This window comes from Ascaphus truei, chromosome 1 (genome assembly GCF_040206685.1).
Source record: "Ascaphus truei isolate aAscTru1 chromosome 1, aAscTru1.hap1, whole genome shotgun sequence".
Classification (NCBI taxonomy): domain Eukaryota; kingdom Metazoa; phylum Chordata; class Amphibia; order Anura; family Ascaphidae; genus Ascaphus; species Ascaphus truei.
In genome coordinates, this window is record NC_134483.1 from 135,338,266 (window position 1) to 135,352,376 (window position 14,111).

Consider the following 14,111-nt stretch of genomic DNA (forward strand, 5'->3'; position numbering starts at 1 on the left):
CTGAATGCGTTAAAGAGAGAGAGTCCAGCTGTCAGCCTAGCCGGTATGCTCAATCCAAGCAACGCGAGAAGAGAATTCCATCACGTGATGCAAAAATGTTTTCAAACTGCAAGTGGCACACATCGGAGAGCCTACGGTGGAGTGAGTAAAACGTCCACCCGACATACAGTAGCTTTATCGGGTGTACTCTCAACCACGCTATACCATTTGTACATTTGTGGGTGCAATGTGCATCTGTTTTTAATATATTTTTTTAATTAAAAGGTGGATTTACAATATGTTTGCCTTCTGCAAATTTCCTTCACATACAGTATGGAGTTCCAAATCGTGGGAGTTTGAGTACATATACTGTATACGAAGAAAGAAAAACACTCCATCACTTGGTTGTCGCTTCTTTCTCCATTTCAAGTTTACTGCTTAAAAGAACAGTGATCTTGTGAGTTCTTTCAACGGAGTGGGGCATTCTATCTTTCTATCTTTCCCTATCAGATTACACTGAGCTTCTGCTTTTTATAAACTAATTATGTCTTACAAGCGAAAACCATTCTCCCTGTCTCCAATAAATGGCAATTGTACTGCTCCCTGGATCAATGCTCTGCCTATATTTAAACTAATTTTGCATATGCCTGTATTCCTGGCTATGATGCTTGTAGCTCCTTCCTAGGACTTACCCATTTGAAAATGACATCTTACTGTAACTACTTACTACAAAAGTACCACCCACACATCATAGGTCTACACTTTGGCTGTTGGTGGCATTGGCCATTCTAGTCCTAGTTACTAAAGACAGATTTTACTCATCCTGAAAATTTGGAGAATCATTCAGTCGACAAAGGTATCTTCTTCTTCTTCTTCTTCTTCTTCTTCTTCTTCTTCTTCTTCTTCTTCTTCTTCTTCTTCTTCTTCTTCTTCTTCCCCAAACAACTTGTTGGCTATAACTTCCTACCTGTTAACACAATACTGCCTCTGTATTTATGAAATTAAAACATTTTCTAAAATGTTATAGACATTTTTAGTATCACAACCATGTATGCACAAGTTACTACACACTTACTCTTTTTTATATTCATTAGTTCACCCTGTCACACACATATAAATAAAGCCTCTGTAGGAATGACTACATAATATAAGAATCCCTTGGAATATATGACATTTATAGCTAACTCTGTATTTTATCCCTGGCAATATAATGTCATGATATCTTTGATAAAACTCCTGAGCATATCAAAATTGCCATAGCTTCCATCAAATGCAGCTGTTAAGGTATTACGGAGTGGCATTCATTTTTCTGCTATTAGCATAATCTGGTTATCTGCATGTTATTTTTTTAGTTTATACCGATTTCCTAGTTTTTATTGTAATGCTATTCACCCTAAATAGGCAGATGTTTTCTTTGGATGAAGCTAATATTTTAATAGACAGTGGTAACAGATGTAGAGATATAGATCTGTCACTATGTCTAGCTAAATCTATTCCCTGCATATTTTGTGGCTTTCTTAGAATAGTACAATTAAAAAAACAAAAATTCACAATTTCTCTACAGGAACCATTGGACCCAAACTAAGATCATCACAGAATATACAGGAGATACTCTATGAAGGAGGTTCAACATTATGATGTGTCAATTTTTTCACACAACAACTATATTTTATTTAGATATAATACAAACTACAGTCGCCACAACTTTTGCTTATGACTAAACTGCATTCATGATCTAACATGAGATGCATAATCAAAATGTGTATGTTACATTTAAATAAATTCACTTCTTGATATTCTATGGCCTAGATTCACAAAGCTTCATTAAATCAGGGCTCATAGCATAAAGTTATCAAAAAAAGTAACAAACTTTATTTTCCCTCCGTAAACGCATATCCACAAAGCAAATACAGGCATACCCGCATTAACGTACGCAATGGGACCGGAGTATGTACTGCTGCGGCCAAGTTTATTCGAGCATTTGCCCGTTCTTGGCCGCAGCAGTAGCCTGGCGCGCGCCCGAGGGTGACGGGTGCGCGCCGAAGCAGCGGAAGAGCGCCCTCCGATCGGGGCGCTCTCCCTACCGCTGCCGGGTCCGCCGGGTCCCCCGGAACCCCCTGCCGCCGTCCCCCACATCGCGGGACACCAGGGCTCCCTCGGGGAGCCCTGGACGCGCATGCAGGGGGTGCAGGCTCCCGAAGACGCGTGACCGTGCGTCTATGACGCGCGGCACGCCGAGGGGCGGCCACTAGCAAGCCGGGAAATCTCCCGGCTTGCGGATCTGGCCGCACTGCAATTAAGTGTGTCGGCAGTGTATGTAAAGTGAAAATGTACTTAAAATGAAGTACTACCTTTTTTCCATTTATCGATGCATGTACTGTACTGCAATCGTTATATACGCGCATAACTGATGTAAATAACGCATTTGTAACAGGCTCTATAGTCTCCCCGCTTGCGCACAGCTTCGGTACAGGTAGGGAGCAGGTATTGCTGTTCAGGACGTGCTGACCGGCGCATGCGCGAGCTGCCGTTTGCCTATTGGGCGATATGTCCCTACTCGCGAGTGTACTTAAAGTGAGTGTCCTTAAACCGGGGTATGCCTGTATATGCAACACTGCTGTATATTGGAGGTGGGTGAGGAGGAGGTGGACAACTACTATTTTAGTAAAGTACCCATTGACTTATATACTTCCCAAAAACACTCCTTCATACAACATGGGGAGAGATACCTGTAAACACACCTGGGAAATATCCTAATTTGAAAAGGCTGAGTATATTTTATATGGTTTAAATTAGCCTCATTCTCAGGTATCTCGGTGTGTTCACAAGTATTTCTCCATGTGTTGTAAAAAGACATGACATACTCCTCCTCTTCCTTGTCCACTCCTCTTTCTTTTTCTCCCTTGCAGCATATGATAGTGTAAGCCTCTCTGACATAAGAAAGTTAATGGATTAGCACATTTCTTACACTTAACACAATACAATTGTATAGTACATCAAAACAAACTTTCCTCTTTGTTCATACAGGTGTAATGAATGTGTAAAATGTTTGCTACAGTTTGCAAAACTAAAATCTCCAAAAAGGGCATGAAAATCTCCAAATTCGTCAATGTGAAAGGTCATTTTGCTAAACTCTGGCAAAAGTGTGAAAATATTGGCGAAATTCTGTCCAAATTCTGTCCAAATTTCAAAATGTTTAAGCAATGTATGTTTATGTAAAAAATGTAGCGAAAATGCAAAATGTTTGAAAAAAAGGCATAAAATATGGAAAGCAAGTTATTGATTTTTTTTCTCTCCATCAATCTGTAAAACAAAAATACCTTCCTTACAGTATATGCACAATATTGAATAAAGGATTATAAAGCAGTAACCAAAACAGTAAAGATAAATGTAATATACTGTGAATGAGAATATTACCATCATTGTTAATTCGATTAATTCTATCTTCTTAATACATAAGATACATGTCTGTTCTATAATATTGGTAAACATAAATGCAGTAAACTCTCCAAACTCTTCTTTTGTATGATTTTATGGTTGCTGCATTATTTGTATCACCATTTCCTGTAATCTATTGATCTCTTTTATAAAGCGATGCATACATTGGTGGCGCTATATAATTAAAAGTATACATAAATACAACAAAGATCAATTAGCATGGTCGCTAATTACATATTTAATTCAGCTAAGACTCTTTGTGTGTGTTGCTATATGACTTCATAAATAGATTGTGTCTTTTATAGTGTATGGCTATGGGGAAAAATGTAAGTAGATAGCTTGTATCCTGTGCAACTGCATGAAGACTGTTTCTAGCAGAACTCATTTCTAAATTGAGAACAAATATTGGCCTATGGGCTATATTGAGCACAGAGCAAAGTAAGATTCCAAAGCAAAACGGAAGGTAATTTCATTCCAAGGCATAGTGACATCTTCTGTCTCTTTCCGTTATACCTTTAGTGGAAGGATTACTTCCCTTATTGAAAGGTCAACTACTGTACCTAATTTGGCCATGAAAATCTGGTAGGAAGATAACTTCCTTTTAGTAATGTTCTGAGAGGAGTAGCATCTTAAAGATACCATACAATTTAGCGTATATATATGTATATATATATATAATCAAAAAATAAATAGATGATACCGTTCTGTGGCTAATTTTTTAGCTTCATTTGAGTGCGGTTCATTGTGGTATCATCTATTTATTTTTTGATTATTGAAGCTCGGCTAACACTGTACTGATACCTCTACATGTATATATATACATATATATATATTATATATATTTATAGGTTTGCTTTGTAATTCAAAATGTTTAATAACTAACATTATGTCTGCAAGTCTTATTATTAGCAGTATAGTAAGAAATGTCACAGGACATTCAGTACATAGTGCTTTTGTTTCAACAGATGCTGTGATAAAGACTTAGGGCTTTATGCACAAATCGCAGAAAAGTTTTTTTTCGCCACAAAAAGCCTTTGGGATTCAGAAAGCGCCGATAAGTGGCCAAAATCGGCATTTTTTCCCCCCGATAAAAAATTATCAGCACCCGGCTGCCGATAAGCCACTTTTCGGCACCTTTCACCACTTTTTTAAATCAGCTGTATTCTAGTAGCCCCGATCATGTTTTCAGTGCTTATCGGAGCTGATCAGCACTCTCGAAAAGCCATTTTTTGGGCAATTCGTCCCGCCATCTCAATGTTGGCGGGTCGGTGGGGAGAAGCATCGGCAAGGGCGACACTCAATCAGGCCTTTTTCCTGTCTGTTATTGATGCCGGGGGTCTCCGGAGCTGATATCAGCATCGGAGCCCCCCGGCATGCATCCGAGGCAGAAAAAATGCATGTAAAGCCCACTTCATTACCTTAGCGGCTAACCGCTAAGGCAATTAAGGGGTTAACCCGCCGAGCCAGGTTTATTGTGGGTAGCGGGGGTGGGTGAAGGGGGTATTTGGCCCTTGGTGGTTGTTTAGGGCTTGCGGGGGGGTGCGGGTGCACTTAACCTCTTCACGACCGTAGTGGTTAATATCGCTACGGTCATGAAGGGGTTAAGCCCTCCCGCTACCCACCTGCAAGCCCTAAATAACCACCGTTGGGGCTAATACCCCCTTCACAATCCCCCCACTACCCACAATAAAAAAAAAACACACACAACAGCCCCACACTAAGTAAATAAATAAATATATATAAATAAATACATAAATATATATATATTACCCCAAAAACCCCTATACCCCCCTAACATACACATATATGCACATCAATGATACTATAGGCCGGCGGGGGCCCTCGGGTGTTACCCGCAGGCCTGCAGTACCAATTATGTGCCCCCCCAATTAATGTCCAAACACATACATACTTATAAATAAATAACCACCCCACCCCCCTAACACATACAGTATAGTAATGGACACAATTACTATTATCCACAAAAGGATAATAGTGAATGTGCCCATTTTAAATACATAAAGAACAATAAATACATTAAATACATATAGCACTCACCCATGTCCGGCTGCCACGATAAAGGCCATCCTCATCTTCATCACCGTCCATGCCCCCTCCGATGCTGCAAAACATACACAATAATAAAAACATCCAATGTAATGTCCCCTAACTCCTAAATCACCATAGTTATTAACCGCTACAGTCATTACGGGGTTAACCCACCCTCACCCACCACTCGGGAGGCCTACATACCCTCCCCCACTAACCCCCACCCCGTGAGGCCAAACCACCCTCACCCACTAATCACAAAGGAAGCCTACTAACATACCCTTGGGGCCAATACCCCCTCCCCCCACCCCCAGTATTTACAATAAAAATAATACACAGCCCCACAAGAAACATCATTCTATTTATTTAATACATAACCCACCCCCTGTGCCCCCCATAAATACATGATTTATCCTTTTACATACAGGGTTCATACCCCAGCCCCATACGAGTCCCCGGCAGGCCTGGTGGGTCGTCTGACAGACCTACAGGGTACCAGCAACTTGTTTCACACAGGATCTGGAGGCCTGTTGGTGGGTCCCGCCAAGTGCCATGGCCCCCAGGTGGTCTCCTTATGTCACCGTGGGCCACAATTGGGTCCCCACGGTAGGCCCGTGGATGTCTGGGAGCCCCGGGTCAGACCCACAGGTGTCTGATGGGCCTCAGGTGGTTCTCACGGGGGTCTGGGGATTCATGGGTGCTCACTACGGGTCCGCGGTGCCCCCACAGATGTGGGACCACCGGCTATTCCCTGCACACTACGGGTCCGCGGTGCCCCCACGGATGTGAGGCCACCGGTTCTTCCCCACAGACTACGGGTCCGCGGTGTCCCCACAGATGTAGGACCACCAGTTCTTCCCCGCAGGTGTCACCCGTGGACCACACAGCCTGATACCCGTGAGATACCCGAGGATACCGCAGGTGGTCTCCAGAGGTCTCACGCAGAACCAAGGAACAAACCCTAAATGTAAAATAAATAAACCTGACCTATACATTCAATACATACACCCCCCCCCCCCAACACCTACAGTACAATAATGTGCAAAATAACTATTATCCATATAGGGATAATAGATTATTTGCCCATTATTAAACACATTAACTAGCATATTAAAATAAAAAAAGTACTACTGACCTCATCAATAAGAAGCCCCCGTCACCAGCAACATCCTTGTCTCTCGTTGCCCACAAAATACATAGCCAATACAAAGCCAATACATTGCAATTACATTCAGATATCAATTAACCCCTTAAACACCTTATCGGATAATAACCGCAAAGGTAATTAAGGGGTTAAGCCACACTGGCCCGATACCCACCCTTCACCCATTCATTTGTACAGTGGCTTCATCATGCAACTATATATATATATATATATATATATATATATATATATATATATATATATATATACACACACATGATGAACCAATATACAAATAAATGTAGAAGGGTTATCAAAAACATGCTGTACTACAAATACCACTTCTCCATACAGACACAGTACAATAAAATCAATTTCCTTTAATAATCCAATCTGATCTTCCAATCAAAATCCTCAAATGCCAATCAAAAGCCTCAAATGCCACTCAAAACATTGCATTTACATTGTATACATTATGCATACAATCTATGCACCATGTACATTCTGCAAATGAATGTTAACAATAACATATTTCAAACAAAATACCAATACAACCAAACAAGTATACTATTTAAACCAATCCAGTAACCATAAATCAATTAGCATTCATTAATTAAATCACTAATCAATTTACATTCCATCAATAACAATTAAACAATTAAGTAATTCAATCATTGAACACAACAAGTTATCCTCAGACAAAATATAAGTACCAAAAAAATACAATATACAAAAGCAAGCCTCAACCCTGACATAAAATACACCATACAATAGCAAAAATGACATCTATCTAATTTTAAAATACATGACACACACATTTATGCATAGCAGCTTAGGCAAAATCAATTTAAACACAGCAAAACAAGCTTTTAAAACAACATAATTTCTTACCCTGTATGTATATATCGATCTAAACATACATACATACATACATACATACATACATACTGTGGCAAGAAATGATATAGCAAAAAAATAAAAAATACACATGTAAAAAACCTTTAAAAAAATGAACAAGTTAAATAAAATACATTTCTTTAGTTCACTTACCATTACTTGACCCACTCACCGACTCCCGTTGAACAGCTTACTCTCAGAACAATCCACGCACAGGAACCCATAAAATAATAAACCATAAAATAATAAAACACGACAATCCAGGGGTCTTCTATTTGTAATGCATCTTCATCTGTATTCTTCTTTCTTGTCTCTTCTTCCGGGGTCTTCTTGTCGTCTTCGGCCACGCCCTGGTCTTCTTTCTTCTCCGGAGGTCCTTCCAGCTCGGCGTCTGACTTCAAAATGAGACGACACAGGCTTTTAAAGGCCTATGACGTCACATTTTCGTCATGGTTCCCATGGCCCTGATTGTGCCGTGAAAACCATGTGATTTGGCCGAGAAAAAAAAATGATGACGTCATTTAAAGGCAATGAAAGCACAGCCAATCAGAATGGCTTTGCTTCAATTGCTTTTAAGATGACGCCATGAAAAGAAAGATGTCCGGCCTCACATGGTACGGTAGCCAATCAGAGCGTGGGAACTCTCTATCTGTATATATATGTGTGTATATTGGTTCATCATGTGTGTGTGTGTATATATATATATATATATATATCTATATATATATATATAGATATATATATAGATATATATATATATATATATATACACATAAATATATATATATATATATATATATATATATACTGTATCTCTCTCTCTCTCTCTCTCTCTCTCTCTCTCTGTATATATATATATATATATATATATATATATATATATATATATATATATGTGTATATATGTGTATATATAGTTGCATGATGAAGCCACGGTACAAATGAATGGGTGAAGGGTGGGTATCGGGCCAGTGTGGCTTAACCCCTTAATTACCTTTGCGGTTATTATCCGATAAGGTGTTTAAGGGGTTAATTGATATTTGAATGTAATTGCAATGTATTGGCTATGTATTGGCTATGTATTTTGTGGGCAACGAAACACAAGGATGTTGCAGGCAACGGGGGCTTCTTATTGATGAGGTCAGTAGTACTTTATTTATTTTAATATGCTAGTTAATGTGTTTAATAATGGGCAAATAATCTATTATCCCTATCTGGATAATAGTTATTTTGCACATTATTGTACTGTAGGTGTTGGGGGAGGGGGGGATGTATATATTGAATGTATAGGTCAGGTTTATTTATTTTACATTCAGAGTTTGTTCCTTGGTTCTGCGTGAGACCTCTGGAGACCACCTGCGGTATCCCCGGGTATCTCACGTGTATCAGGCTGGTGGTCCACGGGTGACACCTGCGGGGAAGAACTGGTGGTCCCACATCTGTGGGAGCACCGCAGACCCGTAGTGAGCACCCGTGAGTCCCCAGACCCCCGTGAGAACCACCTGAGGCCCCTCAGACACCTGTGGGTCTGACCCTGGGCTCTCAGACATCCGCGGGCCTACCGTGGGGACACAATTGTGGCCCACGGTGACCCGCGGAGACCACCTGGGGGCCGTGGCACTTGGCGGGACCCACCAACAGGCCTCCAGATCCTGTGTGAAACAAGTTTCTGGTACCCTGTAAGTCTGTCAGGTGACCCGTCAGCCCGCCAGGGACTCGCGTGGGGCTGGGGTATGAACCCTGTATGTAAAAGAATAAATCATGTATTTATGGGGGGGCACAAGGGGTGGGTAATGTATTTAATAAATAGAATGATGTTTAATGTGGGGCTGTGTATTGTTTTTATTGTGGGTACTGGGGGTGGGGGGAGGGGGTATTGTCCCCAAGGGTATGTGGGTAGACCTCCCTTGTGGGTAGTGGGTGAGAGTGGTTAGGCCTCACGGGGTGGGGGGTTAGTGGCGGAGGGTATGTAGGCCTCCCGAGTGGTGGGTGAGGGTGGGTTAACCCCTTAATAACTGTAGCGGTTAATAACCGCTATGGTGATTAAGGGGTTAGAGGACATTACATTGGATGTTTTTATTCTTGTGTATATTTTGCAGCAGCAGATGGGGCATGGCCAGGATGAAGATGAGGATGGCCTTCATCGTGGAAGCCGGACATGGGTGAGTGCAATATGTATTTAATGTATTGATTGGTGTTTATGTATTTTAAATACACAGGGGTGTATGTTGTTTATTGCAATGTTTATTGGGGGCAAATGTCCCCAATAAACATGCTATTCTGCCTTAACCCCTTCATTGCCTTAGCGGCTATCCGCTATGGTAATGAAGCAGCATTGATGTATTTTAATAACATTGTGCGGAAGCAGGGGGTCCCCTGAGCTGAACCGCATTGATTTCTGGCTCAGAGACTCCCTGCTTCCCTAGTTACAGGCCCCGGTTTGGGGAATCGGTTACAGTGTCGCCGCCATATTTATAGCGGGCACCGCGCGTATGGGATGCTATAAAGATGGCGGCAACACTGCCACCCGATGACACATACCGGGGCCTGTAACTCGGGAAGCAGGATGTCCCTGGTCCACAAAGCAATGTGGTTCAGCTCAGGGGACCCCCTGCTCACTGTACAATATTATTAAAAATAAATTCATACTGCTTCATTACCATAGCACATAGCCGCAAAGGTAAGGAATGAGTGTTTATTGATATGTGTGTTTTACTGATAGTGTAGATGTGCAGAGGGTCTCCGGAGCTGAACCGCTTTGGTTTTATGTCCGGGGACCCCCTGCTTCCCGAGATACAGGCCACTTTAGGGGGTGCCGGTATCCCTCTGCTTTGTTTACATTCTGCGGTCACGTAATCGGGACATTAAAATGCAGAGGGATACCGGCACCTCATAAAGGGGCCTGTATCTCAGGAAGCAGGGGGTCTCCGGACCTGAAACCAATGCGGTTCAGCTCAGGAGACCCCCTGCACATGTACACTAGGAGTAAAAGTTGTTTTGATATGGTTTTATTTTGCTGATGTTTGCGCAGAGAGAGCGGCGGGTCTCTCTCTGCTGCAGACACATATCGGCAGAAACAGCCTATCGACAGGCTATCGGGAGCCAGGCTCTTTTATCACCGGCTCACCGGCATTTTGCTTTCGCAGTGATTCGGCAGGGATCGGCATGGATTTGGCCCTTACTGAATACTGCGAGGACAAATCGCCAAAATCATGCCTATCGGGAACACTTGCCGAAAGCATTTTTTCGGCGCTTAGTGCATGAGGACCTTAGTTATAAAAACAAAATTAAACGTGAAATCCTTTTGTTTTCATTGCAGGACATTTATAAAATAAAATCTTTTTTTTAAATTGATTAGTTGGGACTGCACGATTAGTAGTGGCCTTATTTATAGCAGTAGTGCAACAAGGAAGAGGTGCAAGGGTGCATTTGCGCTTACAGAGGCTGTGTGAATCCTACCGGGCTGTATCTATCGGTAAGAGACACGCATTAGGAGTAGGCAGAATCAATCACTCTCTCACCTCTAACAGGCGATCGCGCACCTTTCATTTTATTTTATTAACACAGTATGAAGCAGGTTGTCTCTGGAGCAAAACCGCATTAATTTCAGCCCCGGGGACCCCCTGCTTCCTTTATTACAGGCCCCAGTATGGGGTGTCTCTATCTCTCTGCATTATTTAAATGTTCCGGTCATGTGGATCTGTTTTTGGATAATAGAGATTTTGCCCATTACTGTACTGTGTGTGTTGGGATGGGGGTTGTTGGGGGTAGAGGGAGTGGGTAGTAGGGTACCAATTCATTACCATTCGGGTTATGTTTCCTCCCATTGAGTGCATATTTTAATGTTTATTGAGGGTAGAGGGGTGGGTGAAGGGCATAGTTGCCCCGGGGTGGGTGGTTACGCCTCGCGGGTGGTAGTGGCAGATGTTAAACACTTTGTTACCATAGAGATAACTACCGCTAATGTAATGAAAAGCTTAACCCTCCTGCATCCTTTGCAGTAGGCCTAACCACCCACCCTGGGGAAACTACCCTCTTCAACCAACCCCTACCCACGGTTGCCACCGTCTGCTGAATGATAACCAGGAGACTTATTTTTTTTACGCTTTTTATTTATATATTTAACTTTATTACCTTCTCCGGTGGCGGCATCATCCAGCGGCATCTCCACCTGCATGCTTCTGTCAAAAAAGCTCCTTGACGTCAAATGGCGCCGCATTGCTATGACAATGTCATGTGACGTCACGGTGCCATGAGACGTCATGGGGCACCAAAGGGTGTCGGCAATGTGATGCTGCATAGCACCAACGTCCAGTTGTCATGGCAACTCAACACCATTTGATTTTGGGGAGCCATTTTGATGAGACCATACAGGGGGAGATGCAGCCCAAGAAGTCAATGAAGACATCCAGGTCGGACCGCTGGGGCACGCTCCTCTCCGGCCATCCTCCTCTTCCATCCTGCTTTAAGTTCGCTCCCACCAACGGTCCAACTCATCTGCTGCCCTTCGCCTAGAGATTTTACATCACAACCCGTAGTCCGCAGATATGTATCCCAAACCCGTAGTCTCCGGGTCAAACCCGGAGTGGTGGCAACCCGGCCTATACCCCAATAAACCATGTACAGCACACTGGTTTAACCTCTTCATTGCCTTAGCGGATTGCTGCTAAGGTAATGAAGCTGCTTTTATTTTATTTTAATAACTGAAAGTATTTTTCTGTTCCTAGTTTGTTCAGAATGTCACAGTTATCCAAGGCAGAGTGAGCTTTGTATGTTGTTATATCACACCACTCGACATCAGAGCAGTGTCTCAATGTACACCAATTTATTTATTCACTCTTTTATATATATATAACATGGCACTCCATAGCGCTACTTTATAAAATATATATATATATATATTGTATTGATGAAATGTCAGGGCACCTGTGCATCGCCATCGCGCCACACTTTGCAAGGTGCTAGGGCCTTCCGGCGGTGCTACAGTATTAGTGCTCCACCACCAACTTAAAATGCCCTACCTCAGGTAAAGTCCTGGCTACGCCCCTGATACAACATGGTCAATCCATGACTAGCTGGCCACATGGGCTACTAAGGATTAATATTTGCCCATATTAATGTTATATGGATGTTATGTGTTCTGTGTTTTCTTTGTAGGCTATTTATTTTGTATGTTAACCTCTTTGATGATTGCAAATCATTGGTAGTCTAAGGCATCAAAGGGGTTTAATAATTTTCTGGCACAGGGTTTTGAAATAAATCTTATGGTAGAAAAGTGTGATATGTCTCATCCCTCCACAATTGCATTATTAGTGATGTTTAATGCTGATTTCAAAGAAGGGGGGATTCTATGAGCTTCATAACTGTTGTCCTTACAGAAAGATCTTCCCTCCACTTCTCCCTTTGCCCCTCATCTGTGCTGCCGGCTATTGGGTGTTGCCACATGTAACAATTTTTTGGCCACCGGCCCAGGTCATACTCCACATGATATTTCTTTGCAGACTTTGCAGGCCACACTCCATCACATAAAGGGAGGAGCTAAAAGAAGACAAATACCCTTCCAAATGTCCCCTCACTATTGTCTGTTTGTAAACTAACTTTGCCTAATATTTAAAAAAAAAATCAGCATTACTCTACTAGATGATTCATCACATATGCTTTATTTACTCCTATGAGATAGGCCAAACATTTTGGGTGGATTTGGAACTGCCTTAGATCGACTGGTTCCTTTGGTCCTTGGATTTCCGTGAATCAGTCACAAAAAGGGCGATTCATCTTGACTGGATTTTTTTTATCACCAGCAATCCAATTCACGGATTTTGCAATCCGCTGTCGGATTGCTGAATCCGCGGATTTGATTCTTAAAATACACCAGCGGATTGTATCGAAAGTCGGTTTTCGATGAATTCGCATGGATTGAAACTGGAACAATCCGTTGACAGATTTGACACCGTGGAATGGACATTGAATAGAAAGCTCAGGAAATTCTGCGAAACAAATTTTGACAGTTTCTTCCATCTGTACCTATGAGTAAATGTAACTTTAAGGCACAGCTGAAATCTAGGTTCATGAGAGTGCAATAGGCATTCAATGAATGATTGTCCTCTTGCAATTACGTTTCACACCTTCATGAATCACTTTTAAGCCTGAATTTAATATTCTCTAAAACTGTCTTTTAGACAAGATATTAGTTCTTCAATGAAGCTGAATTCTTTGTCAGCACAGGGAAGATATCCTCACAGTATATTAATTATGGGACGAAGAATAGCATCTCAGTTCAATACTTCCCCATTTCACTGCCATCACAGTAAGGAACAAACTCTGCCATATTCATTAATTTTCTATGTTGTGTGCCCAAAAACAATATTGTGCAATTTTTAATACACACCAATGTTTGATGCAAATCTTATCACTAGATAATACATATACCTGCTTGATTTTGTGCATTACCTAAAGACGTCAAGCATAGGCAATGTAAGAATGATTGTTAATCAAGAATGATGAAATTAATGTAAGAACAATTTGCCATGGAATCCAGAGAACTGGGACCAGGCCACATGCATTTTGAACAACAAAAGAAAAATAATGACAACGTTTATTCAAT

At 41.7% G+C, this 14,111-nt stretch overlaps 1 protein-coding gene across 1 annotated transcript in view; it reads right to left on the reverse strand.

Annotated features, from left to right (window-relative positions):
- Positions 1–14,111, reverse strand: part of MUSK (muscle associated receptor tyrosine kinase) — a 238,647-nt gene that overhangs the window by 127,299 nt on the left and 97,237 nt on the right. The window lies entirely within an intron of this gene.